Source organism: Panicum virgatum, chromosome 5K (genome assembly GCF_016808335.1).
Source record: "Panicum virgatum strain AP13 chromosome 5K, P.virgatum_v5, whole genome shotgun sequence".
Lineage (NCBI taxonomy): Eukaryota > Viridiplantae > Streptophyta > Magnoliopsida > Poales > Poaceae > Panicum > Panicum virgatum.
Window position 1 is genome coordinate 19,509,175 of NC_053140.1, and position 22,491 is coordinate 19,531,665.

The 22,491-nt window shown below is 45.3% G+C and overlaps 2 long non-coding RNA genes across 3 annotated transcripts; both read right to left on the reverse strand.

The window, feature by feature from the left end:
- Positions 1 to 7,280: 7,280 nt before the first annotated feature.
- LOC120710581 lies at positions 7,281 to 7,758 on the reverse strand. The gene is made up of 2 exons (XR_005689940.1): positions 7,655 to 7,758; positions 7,281 to 7,497 (listed from the first exon to the last, which is right to left on the reverse strand). It is a non-coding gene; the product is annotated as an uncharacterized LOC120710581 (long non-coding RNA).
- A 5,291-nt stretch (positions 7,759 to 13,049) lies between these two features.
- On the reverse strand, positions 13,050 to 15,870 carry LOC120706848. Of its 2 annotated transcripts, none has more exons than XR_005688465.1 (4): positions 15,538 to 15,870; positions 15,029 to 15,466; positions 14,742 to 14,895; positions 13,050 to 13,330 (listed from the first exon to the last, which is right to left on the reverse strand). It is a non-coding gene; the product is annotated as an uncharacterized LOC120706848 (long non-coding RNA). The 2 variants fall into 2 exon arrangements; XR_005688464.1 differs by having other exon boundaries at positions 15,526 to 15,856.
- Positions 15,871 to 22,491: the final 6,621 nt, after the last annotated feature.

Consider the following 22,491-nt stretch of genomic DNA (forward strand, 5'->3'; position numbering starts at 1 on the left):
TTACGTCTCTCACTATATAGTTACTCGCTATAACTAGATAGCCTAGGATTTGGTTTCGAGTTAGCGTACCTGCAGAAAATTGACAATATAAAAATTGAACCTCTCGTGCCAGCACTCACGAGAGCGTTCTCATACATTACCGGTTGCTATAGAACCGGCATCCATACAATTACCGCCGTATGGACAACGTTAGGCATACGTCATCGAAACAACGTATTGACTAAGTACCGTATTTGACGGGGAATTGAATTCCAATTTTGAACCATTACTCCCCATATAATCAACCGAAGTTGGTATATGGGCAGCAGCTCAAGTAGGCCACTGCTTGAGCTCCAGCGTTCGGCTCGCATCACCGACGGGAAGGTTAGACTCCCTCAGCTGACTGAGTATGCATACCTCCGCGGTGACGATGTAGTTGCAGAATTTATCTTGCAGAATTTAAATACTGAAAAGTAAGGTGCTGGAAGTTAGCCATACAACATAAGCCACCTAATTGTACCCATAAAATCCCCTAGGGCTTTATGTCCTAGACTTGTCCTTGGACATCCTAGACTCTTTCAAAGAAAACTTTAGTAGTTTTGAAGTCGAGTTTTAATTTGTTGTTTCGAAAACTGAGGCTGCCATCTCTGGTAGGCTGTCTGCAAGCTCTGATTCCAGCTGTGGCGGAACCACCCAAAACTACTGGGCCCGGGTGCACTGATCTTTGTTGCTAAGCAACTCTGACCCAAATTGGCACTTCACCGGTAGTTCCTCGAGTGAAGCCTCGATAAAAGCCACGCTATTCCAGGATCAGCAGACAACACTCACACGAAGGTGAGCCCAAAGATTTCAACACAGAACATTTTATACATCTCAGAGTAATTGCAGTGGAAAAGAAATTTATTACAAACCATGTTCCAAGTAGTGAAGTACTACAGAGTTCCATCTACTCAATTATTCAAGTCTCATTGTTCAGCAGAAGCATTAAAAGATAACTAGCGAAATAACGTGACACAGCGATAAAGCTCGTACGAATGTGTCACTCAGCGGGAGGGTGATTAGCACCAGCTGAAGGGCCATCCCACTCAACAGACCAACCCGGAGGCAAGGTACACGGCCAAGTAAGACTTGCAAACAGATCCTCAAAGTTAGTACCTGAAAACAATGCCACAAGCAAGGCTGAGTATACTAATACTCAGCAAGACTGACCCGTCACCGGATATAACATGGTCCGATAACTAGACATGTAAGGCTTTTGGTTGGTGGGGTTTGTTTTGCCAAAAACACCACTAAATGCTAATCCTTAGTTTCGTATTTTATTTATCCATATTCCAGTGGGATTAACCATTCTAAGTTTGCATCTAACTCTACACAAACATGGTAGAACAACCATTTAATCAACCAGCAGTATTATCATCATTAGGTTCCACTTGTTACTCTATGTGACCGAAATCATTAAGCAATCTCATGCCGTGAGAGGCGGACGATTCCGAATCGAATTTCAACCTGGCCAGGGAAACCTAGACCACACGCATGGGGATCGACTTCGCTCCCGCCCACGCTACTCTTCCCCTTTCTTTCCAGTCCGTGGATCCGAAACACCCTCCCCGACTACAGAGTCCGACCACTCTGCACCCGTACGTCGTGACAAAAATATAAACCCTACTTCTATCAGGAGGGTGCGAGATCGTTCCACTCGCCGGTCCAATCAGGTACTTAAGCTTACCGATTACCATATTTCTCGGTATGTGGCTAGTACTTTCAAACGCTTAACAAAATGAGCCACACACCGCGACCTTAGCCATTTTTGACTACACCAGCGGGGTATCACAACTACACAACCCCGCCCGTTGTCCTTATATTTCAGCAGGAATTAAAGCCAGTACAAAACCTATTTGCTCGCGAGAGGCAAGAAACCACTCGACTTCTACCGTACCTATTTAGCATGGCAACTAGTCGATAAAAAGATCTGGTAGCATACATAGGTTCCTAGGGATCATGCATCTAAGCTTTTCGATCAACTCCTAGAAAACTTAAATGTAGAAAACAAAATATTACAAAACATTAATAAATAGATAGCTGAAAGATAATTCGGAAAATATTGGAATTATGCTCCGGGGCTTGCCTTCTTGGGCACTGTCAGGCAGAAAAGCTTCTAGGGCTTGGCCCAGGTCTTGAGACAAGTTAGCACAATTCAGATTGACCTCCTGATCCACACGAGAGTCCGCGGGCACCAGCTCGTAGTCACCGTCCGCGAGATTAACCGTTTCTATATGCAATGCAAGATTATGAGTTACTCATGGATAACGATTTCTTTCCTTCACGATAAAGTTGTGTTTCAACAAGTTAAATTTAGTGATGATTGCACTTTTTATTTCATGGGCAGTCGTTTATAGAGTAGTCAACATAACTACGTTTCTTCATGAATGAGTGGGGGTTTTGGTCTCCATTTTTAATTTCAACACATCGCATGCTTTCATTATTTCTTAACAACACATCTACTAAAGAGCTAGTGATGAAACACTAAAGTAACTCAGATCCAAACTTGAACATTCATGGTAGAAATTCAGCATCTATCATAGAGCACAAACTATAACTATTCATGCAAAAGGATTACTCTAGTTGCTTCATCTTTTTGTACAGAATGTTCAACATGGGTTCTGGTGCTACAAATTTTATGGGAGCAACTTCAAAGCATATACTCAGCACTGAACTTTTTCCAGATTTTATACGCTTATACAGCAGAGGTGATAAAAAGAATAAAAACAGCAAGCCATTAACAAAGATTAATTCTACAGAAAGTTTTACTAAGGATTTGGTTCTCAAATATTTACCAGAGACTGCTCATGAGCTAAACATACTCCAGAAAAATTTTCAAGATTTAACTCAGGATGATAAATTAGTTATGCAGTTAACTTAGCATGAGTTAGCATAAATTTCTCAAGGTGCATTTGATCAGAACTGCATATGACCTTTTTATTACAGATAGAACATACTCTAAACAAGATCATGCCCAAAAATCATGATCAGAAACATTGTGGATTACTTAGAACAAAAATAGTAAATCTAGCCCTAAGATGCTAAACATGATTATTCAGCAAAGCAAAACTCAGTAACTGCAGCTCAAAATTTTTAGACAGGAACACAGGGCTAAAAAGAGACTCCAGAAATAAATATAGATTTTTCTGAGCATAAGAACTATATATGAAGAATTAAGTTGATAAAACAAGCATAAATCAGGTATATAGCAATTGAACTCTAATAAATATGAAATTTAGGGATTGGCAGGGATTCAGTGGCACATGCATGACGTAAAAATTTCAGAGCAAGTTCATGTGCATATTTTCCAGAATTAAATTGAGAATGTTAACAACAGATTAGAGAATCTTGATTGTTCCAATATGATAACTGTTTTGGTTGGGTACTGTTTTTACTGTGACCTTAAAATTCCATTAGTGATAGCATATCCAAAAATCAAGGTCATTTGATGAGCAGAACTTCATGAACATGCATAAGGTGGTTTTCTTATTCTTTTTCCCCGCTTAAAATTGGTTGGGTTTCTGCAGATGTGAATGTTACAAAATTTGTAGATTTTGTCACAAGGATTCCAGATCAGTTGGGTTTACATTTTTCCGATTTTTCTGTGATTTGTTTCATATTTTAGAAGTTCACTGATATACACTGAAATACTTGCAGAAACACCCTTGAACGAAAAAAAGAATTTACAACCGGGTCCTTCGCCGCCTTCTCCGCCGTGGCATCTTGCCGGTGGTGTTCTGCGATGCAGGGCTTACCGGGGCTGCCACGGGGAGGCGCGTGGGAGAGGAGGGATTGAGGAACACCTACCCTGGTCGACGTTTGAGTGTTTGGTGCACGGGTTCGAGCTCGTCGGCGTCAATGGCGGGGTGGTTGTTCGGTCCGCCGGCGCTGGAGGTGAAGGAGAGCTCGGGGTAGGGGAACAAGGTGCGCACGAGCACCGCGTGAGCTTGTGGATGCTTCTGGGGTAGCTGTCGTGCTCGATCTCCCTCGGAGCTGGCCGGTCCGCAGTGAGCCTGAGCTCGCCGGCGGCGGCGCAAAAGGGGAACGGCGTCGGGAGTAGGTTTGGGTTCAATTCCGCGCGCGTGGAGCTTAACTAGGAGGTGGCGAAGCTGCTACGGTGGTCGGAGGGGGCAATGTAGGGCTGGGTTAGCCGGTCCGCGCGAGCTGGATCTCGGCGGCCATGGCGGAGTGGCGGGAGGAGGAAGAAGGAGGAGAAGGGGTGCGACGGTGGAGTTCTGGGGGTCTTTATAGGCCAAGGAGCTCCTGGGTGAGGGATGTGGCGTCTGGGGGCGGTCGATTTGGCCCTGGGCGACTCGGTGGCGAGCGGGCGGAGGAGGCAGCGGCGCTGCGCCGGTCGGGGTGTCGTGGCGGCTCAGGAAGACGTCTGGGACGCGTGTGCGCGCGAGGAGGTGCCAGGGGGCGGGCCAGGTGGCACTGAGAGGTTTCCCCGGGTCCATTTGGCCGCGGGCGCGCGGTGGACGAAGTCCACTGGCGGCGTACGGCGGGCGGCGGGAAAACAGAGCACCGGGAGAGAGAGAGAGAGAGAGAGAGAGGTGAAGGTGAGGGCCTATTTGGGATTTCTGAAATTCCAAGGACCTTTCGGTAAAAAAAAATTTCTCCTACTTGGAGGGCTCAAATGGAAAAGTGTTGAATACCACTTTTGCATAACTTTTCAAGATCTACAACTTTTGTGTTATGCAATTTTTCATTTGAAACTCACATTTTGAACTATTGGTACAGTTGCATATTTGCACAAAAGGACTTTTAGTTTTATTCAGTTTTTGACTTGATTTTTGCTGAAGTTCAATTGAGCACGTGTCAATTGAAACACCTCTCATGAGCCAACTAAAATTTTGTGCACATTTTTGAATTAAATTTTGAGTAGCTTTTCACTCTCTTTTTTCTTTTTCCTTTAATTTCCTTTGTATGATTTCTCTTTTATTTGACCCTTTCTCTTTGAATTAATTTCTCAAATTTTTCTTTTAACTTTAACTAAGGTACATTGATTGTATTTAAATGTACTGACACCTGAGGTGTCACATTCTTAGTGAAGAGGTACTTGAGTGCGGCATGGTCTGTATAGACGATGACCTTGGTACCCACTAAATAGGACCTAAACTTGTCGATAGCAAAGACAACTACGAGGAGCTCTTTTTTTGTTGTGGTATAATTGAGATGAGCTCCAGTGAGTGTCTTGCTTGCGTACGCGATCGCGTGATGCTTTTTATCCTTGGTTTGACCAAGTACGGCCCCCACCGCATAGTCACTAGCATCACACATGATCTCGAATGGGAACTTCCAATCTGGGGGTTGAATGATTGGAGCTGAGATGAGTGCCTTTTTGAGAGTGTCAAAGGCTTTATGGCACTCATCTGTGAATTGGAAATGAACATCCTTGGCTAGGAGACTTGTGAGGGGTCTAGCGATCTGGGAGAAGTTCGCGATGAACCTTCGATAGAACCCGGCATGGCCAAGGAAGCTTCCGATTCCTTTCACATTGATGGGAGGCGGAAGTTGTTCAATGACTTCAATCTTCACCTTATCCACTTCTATCCCTCTTTCGGACACTAAGTGTCCTAAAACGATGCCTTCACGGACCATGAACTGACATTTCTCCCAGTTGAGGATCAGGTCCTTCTCTTGGAATTTCTGCAAGACTCTGTCTAAATTTTCTAGACAATGATAGAAAGTTGTTCCATAGACCGAGAAGACATCCATGAAAATTTCCATAATTTCTTCGATCATGTCGGAGAAAATGGACATCATGCACCTTAGGAATGACGCGGGTGCGTTACATAGCCCAAACGACATTCGTCGGTAGGCATATGTTCCATAAGGGCATGTGAACGTAGTCTTGCTTTGATCTTCGGGGTGGATGGGTATTTGATGGTAACCAAAATAATCATCAAGGAAATAGAAGTAGGAATTCTTTGCCAACCGCTCTAACATCTCATCGATGAAAGGTAGTGGGAAATGATCCTTCTTAGTGGCCTTGTTGAGTTTTCTATAATCTATACACATCCTCCATCCCGTGACGGTTTGTTGGGGAATTAGCTCGTTCTTGCTATTTTCCACCACCGTCATGCCTCCTTTCTTGGGCTTACCCACTCACTATCCGGAACATGATAGATAATTCCGGTATCTAGGAGTTTGAGAAACTCTTTCTTTACCACCTCCCTCATAGCATTGTTCAACCTTCTTTGGGGCTCCCTAGAAGATGCTATTGCGGGATCCAATGGGATTCAGTGGGTGCAGAGGGCAGGACTGATGCCCTTGAGGTCTTGTAGGGTATAACCTAGGACTGATCGATGCTTCTCCAAAACAGTGATGAGCTTATTCATCTCCTCTTCTGAGAGTTTGTCGCTAATGATTACAGGAGACTCTACATCGCTATTTAGAAAGGCGTATCTAAGCCTGGAAGGTAAAGGCTTTAGCTCAATCGGAGGTCGTAATGGTTTCTCAGTCGCGAGCAGTTCAGAAGTTTCACCGGAGTCTTCTTCTGCATTGCTGACTTCTTCCGGCATTTCCTTGAAATCCCCCTCGAGGTCCGAGTCAAAAGGCTCGAAGGTGGAAGTGGCCATTATTTCCTCGATTGGCTCTGGAATAGGGAGATCTTCCACTGAGCATGTTAATGCTCGATCCACAGGGATGTGGAACGTGTCCTTCCCTAACTTGATGTTTATACATCCGTCCACTACAAAAAATCTATTAATCCATGATGATTAAATTTCGTCACAGATCACTAAAAAACCGTCATAAAACGGTATCTATGACGATCTCAAATTTCATCATGTATTGAGCGTCATAGATTACACCTCGTGACATTTCTTAAATTTTCGTCACGAATTGCTTGATCCATAACGTTTTGAAATCGTCATAAAATATCCCTGGGCCCCCGAAGCTCAACCCAAGCCCATTTTCTATGACGAAAATAAACATCACAAACAGCATAATTTTCGTCATGAATTGAATTGCCATGTCACACATTGATGACATGGATGATGACGTGGCTATTGACACAGTGATGACATGGATGACAATGATGACGTGTAAATTGACGTGGACAATGACATGGGAAGTGGTGCTAACATGGCAGGTGACATGGCGATCGACGTGGCAAATGATGTGGCTGGTGACATCAGCACCACAGCCCATTTGTGAATGGGCCCAATTCTGCGTGGACCACTAAGTTGGGCCTAATTTCAACTCAACATTAATTACCAAGAAACAAGATTCAGATTTATACACGAGCCATATAAAAAAATAGCCCACATAATCAGTTTCAAAATTAGAATGCTGTTACATCATACACCTCAAGTTTTCCGGCATCACATCACATCACACATCAAACAACAGATCAAGTTTTAATCTAGCATCAAGTTTTGCATTGAGCTCAGCTTGCTTCTTGTTCGTCTCTCTTGATCCTCCCAAAAAAAGATTAAGAAGTATTCAGCTGGAATCTTCCAATAAATCCAAGACCTGAAAAACATTGCTACAAAATCACTAATTAGAAAAGGGACTATATCAAGCATGAATATTTTATGCAGATCTTGTTTTAACCACATTCACCTAGACTTTAGAGATAATGCAATCACGACCACTAGGATGGTAAAGTGGTTAAATCTGTGCATCCTACCTTGCTTGTCCTGTATCTTGAACCCAAAGGTGTTTGATAAACTAGAATCTGGATAAAAGGTAGATCTTCCTATATCTAGTGCCTCAGATGCCACCTTTGTTGATCATTCACTGAGAAAATATATGCAAGGTAAATTAGACATGGAAAAGACACAAAAACCATCAGAATGTAAGATTGGGATGGAAGAGCAATACTGACATTCTGGAGTCATCAGCATTAAGAGACTGAAATCAAGGATCACATAACAGTAGAAGATGTCCTACAACATGAAAGAGAAAGAAAATCAGACAGTAGTAAGACTAGCAGCGCACAGTAGGTTTCATCTAGAATATGAACCAGCAGCAGCAAAGTTTCTTAGATGATATTAATAAACAAGAACTATTAGCTCTTCCCAAAAATAGTTGGATAACCAAACTGGGACTTTTTTCAGCAAGTGATATTAATCAATCTGAGATGAACCACATCTCATTAGCTGATGGCAATGGAATCACAAGCAAAATCACAATAACAGTCTTTATCTGCAATATTGCACTAGCTTTATCATAGTATCACTAACTTTAAAAGAAAGTAATTATTGCAATTTCCAGGCAACAAAATTTCCAACTGAAACTTTCAGAATACATATGTGATTAAAAGAGGGTTCAGTTTGTGATTTAAATTAACATGAACAGAGAAAAGATAGCTAGGCCAGTTTAATTAGAACTCATTTTATTTATCATCAAGTGAGCTAAGCAAGCAGTACTTTTAAGTTTATATAAATCACTTGTTCACAAGAAACAAATGAGGGGAAATTAATCCAATACACGAGATTTGGTAAAATTAACTGGATATTACAAGTTCGGTTGCAACAATGCATCACTAATTTAATTTCTGAATCAAGTACTGAACTATGAGATGCATGAAAATCTACCGTATGCATTCACTGGATTTACAATTTCAGCAAGAAAACTTGTGCCACGGAGCTTTAGAAACATCCTTAAAGAGTGCCTTAAGGGGATGTCCTATCAAGAAGTCAAAGTTGAGATCTTCGGAGAAATGGAAGTTCAGACGGATTTTAACATCATTGTGCCAAAATGGCACATCGGTGATTATCCCGTAGCTGCTCGTAAGAGAACCTGAAGGTCTCTTGAGCTGTCTGTCTATCGGAGTGAGTTTGTAATTGCCTAGAAAGGCTAAGGCAAACTCATCTGACATGAGATTAGCTCCAACAGCGGGACTATAAAGAGCGTCCACATTTTGATCTTGGAGACGACAACAGAATGATCAGGAGGGAGAGTTTAGATAGATTGGAGATAAGGATGATTCTCTTCCTGCAGCCATTCGTTGCTGATCAATGTTGTCAACTCTTGAATCGTCTCTCAGAGAAAATTCTCCTCTAAGGGATCCATAGGAGTGACAGGACTTGGTGGTCGCTTCTGGCAGAAGTATCTTGAGGTGTTGCCGAAATCTTCAAAGACATCCGGCTCGATACCTCGGAGAAACTCCGGAGGTAGAGGGCCTTCCTCCTCCGACATTTCGGATTTATGTTCAGGGGCAGTCTCATAGATCGAAACTACTGATTGGCTTTCAGAGTGTTCCGATTCGATTTCTGAAGGCTCCGCTTGACGCATCTCGGGCTTTGTGGGGACTGTCTCATGGATACAAATGAAAGAGGTTCTGTCCAGGATTTTGTCGAGGACTTCCCTACTCTCGATTGGGGTAAGATGAGCGAAAGATCCTCCGGAGGTAAGATCGAGATGGTGTGCAGACTCCTTGTCAAGATCAGCATAAAAATGCTGGAGCAATAAATGCTCGGGTAATGACAAGTCTGGGCCTGATTTTACACAGAGGTGTGAATCCCGCTTCCTCATGAAGACAGGACTCAAGCAGGACATGAACAACTCCCTCACCGCCATCGGATGGGAGAATTTGCCGATATTATTGAGCCAGGTTCGCAACTCTTAACCATGGAGTTTCTTATTTCTCTTGCCGTTGAAGAAACTGGTGCTAAAACTAAAGTTTATTTCCATCTCTTCAATGAACAATTCGTAATGAAACTAAAAGACTTTAGCATCGTGTTGGGTTTTTATAAAAGATGCGTCCTTGACCCCAACGAGCTTGCTAAGAAACATCGTTATGACCGAAACTCATGGTGGAGTGCATTATCAAATGAACCTGTGAGTAGCAAGAATAGCTTAGTCTCCATCCATAATACTACCCTGAGGTTCCTAGCCAAGTGGCTCGCCATGGTCGTGCACCCTCATGCAGACCTTCGCCTCTGTAGCTTGCCCGAGTTGCAGTACTTCTACGCCATGGCAAAGCAGATCCGTTGCTCTCCAGTCAGAACCATGCTCGCTCACTGGCAGAAGATGATCTCCGGCAAAAGCCCCATCGATATGACTGTTGGTATTTTGCAACGCCACGAATAAAATCCACAAGCGCACGGATACCGCTGTAGCTTTCACTCAAGAGTATTCCAATGTATCATATCAACTGAGGAACGTGAGTACGCTATCTACGGGTTCAGGCTCATCCAAGGACACACACGCTAGTGTGGGAAAGATAGAAGAGAGGACTTTCTATATCTAGAATCTATGCTTAGAAGAAGATATCACATCGCCGTTATACTTCGAGCTAAAGGTATCGACTGGCTTATACAAGCCGATAGCTCCAATATGATGCTCTATCCAATATCCGAACACAGAGGATTACTAGGGCTTGAACAAGACTGTCACCACCTGTCGGCTACCTCTACAAACCGTGGGACTATCAGACAACTGAGTGGTATAGTCCAGCCTAGACACTACGTCTATGCCTTTCCCTACTAACCTTAGCCCTGGCCAAGACTACCCTTTTCTATCCGGGGTTTTAAGCTAAGATCAAATGCTACTCGCTAGCATACACATCAACTAATATAAGGTAGAGATGATAACTTGCGATCTAAACTCTAATTCCAAATAAATAAACAAAGAAAGTCTCGAACACTTGCAACCGAATAAGCATCCATCGAGGTACAAGCGGAGAAGAGTGCCGACAGACCCGGCACTTCCCCCGACTCCTCCTCACTCTCCTCTTCTTCTACACCTCCTAGTCTACCTAAGTATCTAGGATGAAGGCCTCAAGCTCCAAGGGAGAAAGGTGAGTTGAGAGGGTGTGATGTGTGTGTGTTGTTTCTCTCCCCCCCCCTTTGTATTTATAGGAGGGAGCCACGGCCAAGGGGAGTCCATTCTGCAGCCGATCCTTGGCGAACCGACTTAAGCATCCAATCAGCTTTCTCCACGTGTCCAGTTTAAGTTGATGGGGCCCACGGGCAGGGCGGCCGACTAGCTAGTCGGCCGGCCTCCCAATGGGCCCACTGACCTTCCCTTTTGGTCCATCGGTTCCTTGCCTGGCCCACTTGTCATTGGCACGGGTTTTAACTTTTATAATGTCGGTTTCTTGCTCTGGTGGTCCCTCTACTCCATATTCTGACACATGTCGCATCTTGATTCACTGGAACGTCATGTCTTGGATCAAACCACACCATTGTACTGCAAAATCAGCTAGAAATCACCTGCACACATTCTAGAACATCATCTATAAAATTCGTTAGTAAATAAATCTATTCTAGCATTTATTCCACATTTTGGTTCCTTTTTGTGCAGGAGTTGATGGTCTAAATTGGTCGTTAGTGACCGTCAACAATGACCTCCCTGATCACTCGCATTGCGAGGTACATCGGTGTGATGGACAATGCCGAGGTCACTTTCATGCCAGAAACCGAGGCATTCAGGTACGAGGTCGGCCTCGAGCACTTTGTGCAAGGGCACATGATGCGCGAAGGGCCCGGAAACTCGATCTTTATGTGTTACCCCCGGTACGATAGGGAGATCGAGCTTCCATGCCCGAGATTATCTCTCTACTCGGTGAAAAGCCTAATCTTGTAGATGGAGAAGAAGGACCCTGCGCAGCGGAGTGTTGCAGGTCCACAGACGCGAAGCAGAACCCGGCTGAACCAACAAGCTGGAGCAGGACCATCACATCAAGCACCCCCCGGCCCCCACTACTATGCAGCCCGGACCATCTACTCAGAACATGAGCTTCGAGGAGGCATATGAATACTACGCCTATGGCAACCCGAGCTCGTTCCAGGCCGGCAGTAGTGGGTATGCCGGTGATCAGGGACCCTACTACCCCCCAGGTATGCATTCATCTTATGGTCCACAGGTGGGTCCTTCGGCATCGGCACGCTTCAACTATGAGGACCCGATCATGCGTAGCATCTCCGACATCTCGAGCCAAATCACCACCCTTGGCACACAGCAGCAGCAGATGCAAGACACCATAGCACACAACACCAGGTGACCCAACAGAACTGGGGGTTGACTTTGGCGATGCAGTACGACGTCTCCAACATCTTCATCCACCTGGGGCTGGACCATCAACCGTCTCAGCCGTACTATCAGCCCCATTAGCACCAGCAAGGAGGTAATGATGATGAGAGGAGAATCAGGACTCCGATGAGGAGGACTGAGCTTCTTCGAAGCTTGGGGGGTTCGTACCGCCAAGTAAGTCACCACATCCCGACCATTTTCAGTAACCATGCCATAATAAATAAATTCTCATATATAAAAAAAATCTCTCTCATGTTAGAATAAATATATGAGTGGAAATCCGTGTAAGCTCTTGCTTTGGAAATGATGAACAGTTGCTCTGTTCATGCCTCGTATGTGCCTCGTTTACAGCTTTTTACTCTCCTAGTACATGAGCTAGTTGGCGCATTTTTGTTCCACTAATAAAATGGTTGAGTGGAGGCATGAGTTTAATTTCCGAAGTCTAAGCTGTTGCGAGATTCGAGATAGCCCAATCCAGATTTAAAACTGCTTGCTCTAGTAGAGAACCTCTCGGAATCTTTCGAAAATTAATATATATATATAGGACACCGCCAGTACGTATGGAATACTTATTCCGCACCCGAGCCAAACCTCTGGCGCCCACCCGAGCGCGCGGCTCGCGGCCGCCTGGCTCGCGTACGTTTTCCTCTGCGCCAGCGGCTAGTGCGGTTCCTTGGTGCCGCGTGACCGAGCGTCCCGCTCTAGTTTTTTTTCTGCTGCGTCCGCACGTTCTGCTGCGGTTTTTTGGGCGCTGCTGCGTCCACACGTTCTGCTGCAGTTTTTTGGGCGCGTCATTGTATTAGTTTTACGCGATTTTTTCACTATTAAAAAACGTAGGTCAGGGCTCTGACGGCCTAGGACCCAAGGTACGGTGCGTTGCACAGTGGTAGAAAGAGACGGTAAACATGCATAATTATTCTTTCCCTTATAAGTGCTATTTATCGCTTGAGGGCGTCAAAACTACGCACTAATCAACTAACTAAATGAGCTAAATATATGAATAAAATAAAATAAGGATTAGTAGCTAGAAATTTTGAACAAAGTATACATGAAAGAATTTATATATCATATGCACCGGGATGCCTTGGAAATCATATTACAGGCACACAAATGTATGTCTCGGAAAGATATAAACGATGACGCTAGCAAGATTTTTCTACATTTCCCTCAGAGATATTTCAGCTTTCACCAGCATCTGACATAACAGCGAGTTTGGATGTCTTCCATAATGCAAACAAATGTCAAACTTGCTTGTTATGACCAATCTGCTCTAATGTGATCCTGGTGCAGAGATTACTCGATGCTCTCACACCTGCAATGTGTCCTAAGCAAAGTAAAAGTCAGGAACCTTAAATCTGTAACAATACCGTGAATAAGATCCATGAACAATAGTGTTCACCAGCTGAACTGAAGATGTAAATTGTTTAAGTCAAACTACACAAATCCAAATGTACTTCCACGAACCAGAGATTGCTTAATTTAATGGTGAAAGTAAAATGGTTGGCAAATATGCCAACTTGAATACCCAATCTAGCTCAACATGATTAAATTGCTGTTGTGAGTTCTCATAGTCATCTGATATTTTCTTAACTGTGGAATATACTATTCTAAAAAAACTGTGGAATGTACTAGCATAATACATATACATAGCATTAAAACAAACAAAAGCACAACAGGCTCATAATCTATTCTGCCTAAAATAAATAGACATGGGTAGATGCAAATGTAATTGTGCTTAGTATATTGCAAATTGATCAAATTTTCAAAAAAAAAAAATCAGATGCATGTACATGCCTAGTTTTTCAGCCAGCATTCACTTCCACGGAATCGTCGGCTCACAGAAAATGATCAGCAAAGAATAATTGATCTATAAAAGAAGCCGACTAAAAGAATTGGCATTTAATCAGTTTGAGAAATCACATTTTCTATAACGAAGCATTCGTGGTACTGTATAAGTAGATTAATTTGGAACATTATTGGGTATTGGTAGTAAACCAGAGATACATCAATGATAGAGGCATTGAACTGCTAAAATTTTCCTTATTTATGTGCTAGTTAATTACAGGGATGATCCGATGGAAGCATAGTAGATGGCATAATGAATCTTAACCTGACAAAAATAAAGATTCTTTTTGCATCAACGGTACTGTTGGGGAAAAAGCATAGCTAAAACAGGAGATCCAGATTAAACTAGGAGGGGCCAACAGATCTGCTTATAAGAGGATAAAATCCAGTGCATGCAAGATTAAACACACAATCTTTTAAATGGGGAGCTCAAAAACACAACATCGGCAGAACCACCTCTTCATCGATGAATGATCGAAATGAACAGCTAGAAAATCTGTAAGTAAAAAAGTTTAGTTTCAAAGGTAATCCATTAGAAACAAAAAGTCTAAATCCAATTGCAGAAACTATTATTGGATAGCATAGTCGATGTATTTAGCTAATTCAAAATTCAAAACACTGTCAATATTATCTTGGGTTGAATGGATGGTCCTGGCACTCAGCAGCTCAAAAGAGGATGTTCTACAACTGTATTCAGATCAGAGCCTGCAGAGGTTGGGGGTGCTAGTTGCGTCTAGCTCCTAGGTTAGTGACGTGCGCCGGCAGCTGGACCTATTCCAAAAGAGCAAATCCCTAACACTACACTAGTAGTCAAGTAGCCATGAGAAATCGAGCAACATGGAATAGGATAGAGGAGGGAATGGAAGGGCTTCGAGCAGCAGGGAGGAAACCTTAGAAGAAATCGACAGCTTCAGGTGATGATGATGGAGCCAGGCGCCGCAACCCCGCAAGTTGACCTTGCCGTTTCAGACACTCGACGCTGAACCTGGCTGAGTGGGCCGTCGCCGGTGCCAGTGGGAGCGATGGACTGACGCTGATGATACACTGCCAAGAAAAGCGCATCAGACTAAGCTAATGCTCGATGCTTGCATGAATCGTCCAGATCCACCACGGGAATTGAGAAAAACAATTGATTTCAACTGAACGAATGGGAGACGAAAAATCATATGCCCCCTACCTCATCGATTTGCATAATAAGCAGAAGCGGCAGGCGCTCGTCCTCCTCCCTGCCGCCACTTTCGTCTGCGTCTTCTTGCAGGCGCAGTCGCCGCATGAGCTGCTTGGCGCCCGAGGCCCCGCGTTAGGAGGTGGATCTGCTCGAGGAAGGCATGGCGGAGGCCAGTTTGCCGACCCGCATGGGCGCGCGCACTGACCCTGTGGCCTGCCAGCTGGAGATCCTCTGCCCTACTGGCGAGGGAGATGGAGCAGGCGCAGCGAGCGCGCGCCGGTGCCGCGTCTTTGGCCTCGGCAGCCGCCTTGTTCTCCGGCGATCGGGCGGCACCGAGGGCGAGGTGGACGCAGCCGCCTTTTTCTCCGGCGATCGGGCGGCCCTGAGGTGGACGGCTTCGGCGGATCTTGGGGGCCGTCACCGCCGATCCAGAAAAGTGGAGAGAACCTGAATCAACGCACATGAGGAATCGAGTAAAGCGGTGAATAGGAGACAAATTGACGCACCAGAAGACAAACCGACGGGAGGCCGAGACGCGCCAGGATGGGGGTGGTACGGCGCCGGAGTTGGGGACGCGTCTCGTGGGTGAAGGAGCGCCGACGACAGGTTGATGCGGCGCCGCCAGGATCCGAACTGGGCGCCGGTATTGGGGTCGCGTCTGAAGGTGGGAGCGGCGAATTGGTGCTAGGATTGGGGGCACGAATCGGAGCTGGATGCCGGGATTGGGGGCGAGTCTGGGGAAGAAGGAATGGCGACGGCAGGGATTCGAGCTGGGCAGTTTTGGTGGTGCGGCATCGGGGTCTGGGCTCGGGTTCGGTGACGGTAGAGGTGGGGAGGTGGTGGGCCGGGGGGTTGGGGGAGCGAAGCCCCGGACCGGATGCGGAAGACCAGACGGGGAAAACCGGCAGATCAGGCGCGCAAGTGGCTTGGGTATGGAATAGTTTATTTCATACCTATTCAATAGAGCTACTATATATATATGGTTAAGGTTTCCCATATAGTTATAATGACCCATCCATAGCCTTTCATGTTATTTAAACCGAAATGAGCTATCTTGTGTTATCATGAGCTTTGCCGAATGGTGTGCCCGTCAAGGAAATGGAACTTGCCATCTGCCGATCGATTCCCTGCATATACCCATCGTTTGCTAGCCTCAAATGTCTGGTCTGTCAACCACCCATTCCGAGATTGACATCCACCGCCGGACATCCTTTCCCCCGCAATCATACACCCAAAAGCCTCCACCGTACACCCAATCATCCCATACAAGGTCTTCTCATCATGAAAACTTCAAAGTTATTAGAATCACATCAACAAAAGAGAGAGGGGATCATTCTCTAAAAAGAAAGATTTGAAAATGAGAGAAGAAAATCCCACTCTCCCAAAGAGTTGCAAACAAGGAGTTCAAATAAATGACGAAATTCCCTTTCCAAGCATGAATCCATCTCCCTTCATCCCTTGACATTCCACAAGATCGGAATTTGGTTAAGTTCCAATCCTTCATGGATCACCGTTTGCCTTGGCAATATGGGTAACCAAGGTATACGACACTCTCCCTACCTATAAACTCCACATATCAGCTTTAGAAGTAGGGAAAAAATGGTCGAAACTCCGACCCCATATGAGGATCATACACCTTGAGTGACTCGAGAGTACCATTGGGAAACCTGATCTTCTTTTGAATAATCTTGCAAAACTCTGAGCTAGGAACCTGAATGAGCAGCAGAAAATATTTCGGTGAAGGTTGTTCAGTCCTTCAACTGCTCAAGACCAAGGGATGAAAACAAATATGTCTCATCCTCCAGAACCTTAGGTGTGAGCCAACTTACTCATAGTACATACGGGACGAGTAATATGATGTGCACAAGGTACCTACAGGGTGTGAACATTGACGCAACTCCTGATCCACCGAGCCTCAGTTTGAGCTTTGCTCGAGGACGAGCAAAAGTTTAAGCTTGGGGGGGTGTTGACGGCCATTATTTCATGTTCTGACCGCAATCCCACACCCTGGAGTAATCACAAGCGTCGAGTCACAACGTTGGTGGAACGGAGGGCCAGCACAAGCCAGAGAGAGGCCGGCCGGCCTCCCTTAGGCTGGCCGGCCTGGCCTTGTCTGTGTTCGAGCTACGCAAGCTACACCGACTCTAGGGGAAGATCATGGACGTCCACGCAAAGACGGTGACCAAATGGCAACATCCCTAGACCGGCCGGCCTAGGGGAGGCCGGCCGGCCCCACCATGCAGCATCTAGCATCCCGGCTTCTCGTGGAAGTTAAGCTCAACTGTCACAACGATCTTCAACGGACGCCACATGCTTCACCTGCTTAGAACCGACCCTGGAAGGCTATAAATAGAGCACTCATCCCTTACTTGTAACACACACCTTGGAGCACATTCTCTCTTCACTTTCTAGAGTAGGATTAGTACTTTGGGAGTTAGAGTCGAGTCGAGCTTGCTCGGGATTCTAGAGTCCTCGGAAGTCTGGTAAAGCTCTTGTATCTTTCTTTCGAAGTTATTAATATAAGTTATCTTCTCTACTTTTTGAGTCAACTTTACTTTCCGCTTTCTTTTATCTTCTTGAGTCTAAGTGTTCAGCTCGAGCGCGGAAGTTGTGTCCTTTAGTTTAGACTAAGTTATCTCTCTGACCGTCGGGCTTGGTGTGTGGCGGTGCCAGGCCGGCCGGCCTAGGAGAGGCCGGTCGGCCTGGGTTTTTGCCCAATTTTGGTACATGTTCACCTAAAATCACAACTCATCCAAAACTTGTGGAACTTATTAAAATTAAATAAAATATAAATGGAACATAGTGTAAAGCTCGATTTATTTCCGAGAAGTTGACGGTCAGAATGTGAAATAATGGCCGTCAACAGGAGGATGGTTCAGAAGTTCCACAACATCCTTCCTTGTGATGGGCACTTCGGCCCAAATGCACTACTTCTTCCTTGGCTGATCTTCTAGTTGATAGATTTGATAGCCCTCCTTATTCTAGCTAAGCCTAATGCCGCGGCGCACTGACGATTCTTCAAGAGGGACAAGGGGATTAGAGACGGAAACAGTGGAAGGCAGCGACATCATTTCTTTGGATTGGAACTATTCTGAGGGAGCAACTTTGCTGGATCAGGAGTAGGATTTCCTTCAAACATAGTTTCATCACTAATGATATGATCAGACTCACCCCCAGCAGCGAAGTTGCTCACTAGCTCCATGGCCTTGAAATTCCTATCTGCAACAACTTCAGCCAAAAATAGAAGTAGAACAGTAGCCGGGCAAGGAACACAAGGACCCAAAGCCAGCTTAGCCTCTTCCTCACAACTGACGTATTCAAACTAATTAAGCAACCTTGGATCAACAAAAATTTCCTTGGTAATCACCGGAAGAGTGAGACGCTGGAAGGCTCTAGCTTCAATTAACTATAAGAGAAATGAGGGATCACTATGAACTTTGGCAGCGGAGTCAACAGAAGAATCAGTTGACGAGGCTGAATGCATGATATTGCAAATATCTTCCACTCTGAGTATGATGTCAGGACCAATAGCACGCAAATATTCAGCAGTTGAACCAGATTGATCAAAAGAGATTGTATCCTGAGGTTGATCAGGATGTTGGGGGAGGATGTTGTTCGCCACCTGTTCATCTTGCTCCACGTTAGGCCACATTGGCCAGCCATCTTGCTCATTTTGATCAGCCACAAAGTTCTACTCCCAAGCAGCATTATCATTAACATTCACCCCCTTTGTTTGCTATCAGTTGAGGAGGAAATAGCTCCTCATGCACCGCCTCCATCTGAGCCTGATTTAAACCCACATCGGCCTGAACACCCTGAGCAGCACCAACAAGATCATGTTGCCAATTCGGTTCCACATTGTTAGCCTGATTAACTTGGCCTTGTCCAGGATGCGGATTGCCCCCAACTGGGACATGATCTTCATCCCCGGGGAATGCATCGGGGAACTGGCCGTCAAGAATGAAGACCAGCACAGACCAAGATCGGCCATTTCCACCCAACACAGTACCATGAGAAATGACCACACTGTGAGGCACTCTTTCCATTGTGAGAATCAAACAATGTGCTGGCACAAGTGATAAGATCATGTTGCCAATTCGGTTCCACATTGTTAGCCTAATTAACTTGGCCTTGTTCAGGATGCGGATTGCCCCCAACTGGGACATGATCTTCATCCCCGGGGAATACATCGGGGAACTGGCCGTCAAGAATGAAGACCAGCACAGACCAAGATCGGCCATTTCTACCCAACACAGTACCATGAGAAATGACCACACTGTGAGGCACTCTTTCCGGTGTGAGAACCAAACAATGTGCTGGCACAAGTGATTTGTTGGGGCCTTCAAACCAGTTCAAGAGTCTACCGAAAGGGGCAACCGCAGCTTTGATGAAAGTAAGGTTCTAGGGAAATGACCACACTGTGAGGCACTCTTTCCGGTGTGAGAACCAAACAATGTGCTGGCACAAGTGATTTGTTGGGGCCTTCAAACCAGTTCAAGAGTTTACCGAAAGGGGCAACCGCAGCTTTGATGAAAGTAAGGTTCTGATAATCCAACGGAAAAGCCAAAAACATGATCCAACACCGCCTAATGTACAGGCAAGCTCTAAAATTCCTCGTCTCATCATGATGCTGCACGATCAGATGACCATGCCCAAATGGAATAGGGGAAGCATCAAGCAGTCACCCCCTCTGAAAGGGATTGTCCAACTGGAAAAGGCCCAGACCAAGCGGTGAAGGGAAGGCAGATACAACTCTCACCGGGAAATGCTCTTCGAAGAAGTCAGAGACGTCACGAAGAAGGTCTTGAACTTGCTCTTGAATCGGCTATGGCTCGAGGGTGATGATTGCATACTGCTCGTGAAGCCGTGGCGGCTCGCCGCCCAGCGCCACCCACGACCGCGCAGGCCGGAGCCAACCACGCTCGACATGCATCCCCATAGGGACATACTACATTGGATTGCAGGAGAAGTGGGCCATTGTGGATGGCTGGGAGGATTGTGACTGGTGATGTAGAGACGAAGATGTACTCGGCGACAACGATGGCAATGTCGACGATGAGAAATCCTGCCGAGGGTTACTGTTGTTGGAGAGGAAGGGATTGATGATTCTGCCAAGGGGGATGAAGTTGAAGAGGCAAAAGCATCCACAGATGCACTGGTCTCGAGGTTGGACTCTTCGTTCTCCTGGACCGTGTGAACGAAGGTAGCCTCTTCAGCTTCCGGGCTCGAGAATGGGCTGATCGGTTTTTTGGGCGCCCAAATAAGAGTGGGCCTGGACTTAGTAAAGCACCACTTCTGAGATTGTCCATAGTTAAAACAAGCCCAGCAGCAAATAGTGGAAGAACAGGAACGGGCCTAATGTCCAAAGGCCATGCATCTGAAACATCTGCCCTTCCAGGATTTATTACTTTCGATGAAAAACCCCCAGCAGACTCTGGAAATCCCTCTACATTTGAATAACATTGATGCTGGGGTCTCGAAGCAAGAGTATCATCAATATAGGGCACAAGTTCAAAGGCTCGATGAAAATTTAAAACTTGATTCAAATCCTCATCCAATCTTTTGAACACTTTTGCAACCAGGATAGAACAGTCTGAAGATTTACCCTTGCTATTTTTGAAAGAAAGATTGGAAATATTGGAAAGATAAGACTGAATCTGAACATCAAAATCACCAAAACGAATCGAAACAGATGGCTTGTGTTTAGGCTGAGGAGAATCTTGCACAAGTTTCTTAGCAAAGTACACTTTCTTCTGAAAACTTGAGTTCCTCAGCCTTTCTTTCCTTTTCTGACTCTTTGACATATATTTGATCCATTCTTTTTCTTGTTCAATATCCCAGAGATGTTTTTCTCTTTCCCAATGAGGAACACCATTGTTCCATAGATGGAAATAGACATCAAAAGAGGATCCAATAAAGCGACGAAGCTTGTAAACAAGAAAACACACTTTCTTGCAAGAGACAGAGAATATAAAATGTCTCGCTGAGATATTGCACGTGAAAACCAGCCGGAGATCCTCCCAAACATGCCGCAAGGGCGAAACTAACCGAAGATTTAGAGAAACGAAGATTCAGGATGATGAACTGAGGCCCCAAAAAGGTTCAGCTTGGAGGAAAGGTCCTCAGGAATCTCCATTGCGCGAGAGAAGAACTGAGGGGACCAAGAACTCAAACCTGAGGGAACACCAAGCACGGGCAAGCTTACACCGAGAGAGATCCATTGCGACGGACCATGCTTAGCTTCATCTAGAACTCCCTAAACTCTCTTGCTTTTTCTATTTTATAAAGGTTTTTTATTTGTGGGGACCTCCCCCATAGTTTTCCTTCGAATAAAAACAACGGTTATTACTAAATAATCATTGTTGATGACAACAATCAACAACAGTTCTATCTATAAATAACCGTTTAAAGCCAGAAAAAGATACATTAGTACCGGGCGGGAACCCCCCGGTTAGTACTGGTTTCCCGCCCGATACTGCTCCTCTGGTACTAAGTGCGCGTGCACTTAGTACCGATCACCACACCCGGTACTAAATGGCTAATTTAGTACCGATTGGTACCAACCGGTACTAAACTGCTGGCTACGCAGGTGTTGGGACCAATCTAGCTTGCGATCACAAATAGATGAAAACTAGAATAAACTGAACAGAACCAAAGGTGGGAAACTACGGAGAATTAAAGCACGAATGTAATTGCATTATATTCTAGGAAAATTCAACCGTTTTACAGTGTTGAGGTGGGGGTCTATTTATACCATCCACCTTATTACAACATTCCCAGAAGGCCCCTCTGCAAACTTCAGAGGTTCAAAGAGTACAAGAGGGGGTTTTTGGTCATTTCCCAGGTTGGAGTATTCGATTTGGACACTCCTACTCAAAGTCACGTATTCCACGTGGTCTTCCTTGTAATCTTCGATTTTGACCCTTGGCAGATGTATCTTCGGCAAGCTTCGGGGCATGGCTCTGAGTCTTGGTCTTGAACCTTCGCGTGGGTGATCGAAGGTGTAGTCTTCGAGGGACCTTCGACCAATCGACCGAAGGTTCTTTAGGCACAGCATCGAGACTTCAGCATTCAGCCTTCGACACTCAGAGGTCCATTTTCCGCCTCATTCTGCAAAATGAAACAGGCATGTATGGACCATGGGTTTTTGTCGCTAACCATAGGTAGAACTTTGGGGGGCACCTCCACTGGGGGGTGGATCCCCAACAGTAGCCCCTCATGGGCGAGGGCAGGCTTCGACTGGCCGAACCCCCAAGAAAATGATGGGTTGTCCATCTCCCCCGGAAACGTCTCCCCCGAAAGTCGGAGGTTTGCTCGAGTCGGAGGTTTGCTCGAGCCGAAGATTTTTCTGACATGTGTCACACTTTGATTTGGCGACGTTTGAACTTCTCCTCGATTTTACTGTTGCGGTGTACAGTGTTTTTTAAACCCCCTATAAAAGGAGGCCGAGGGGAGTTGTCGCTTTCACGCTC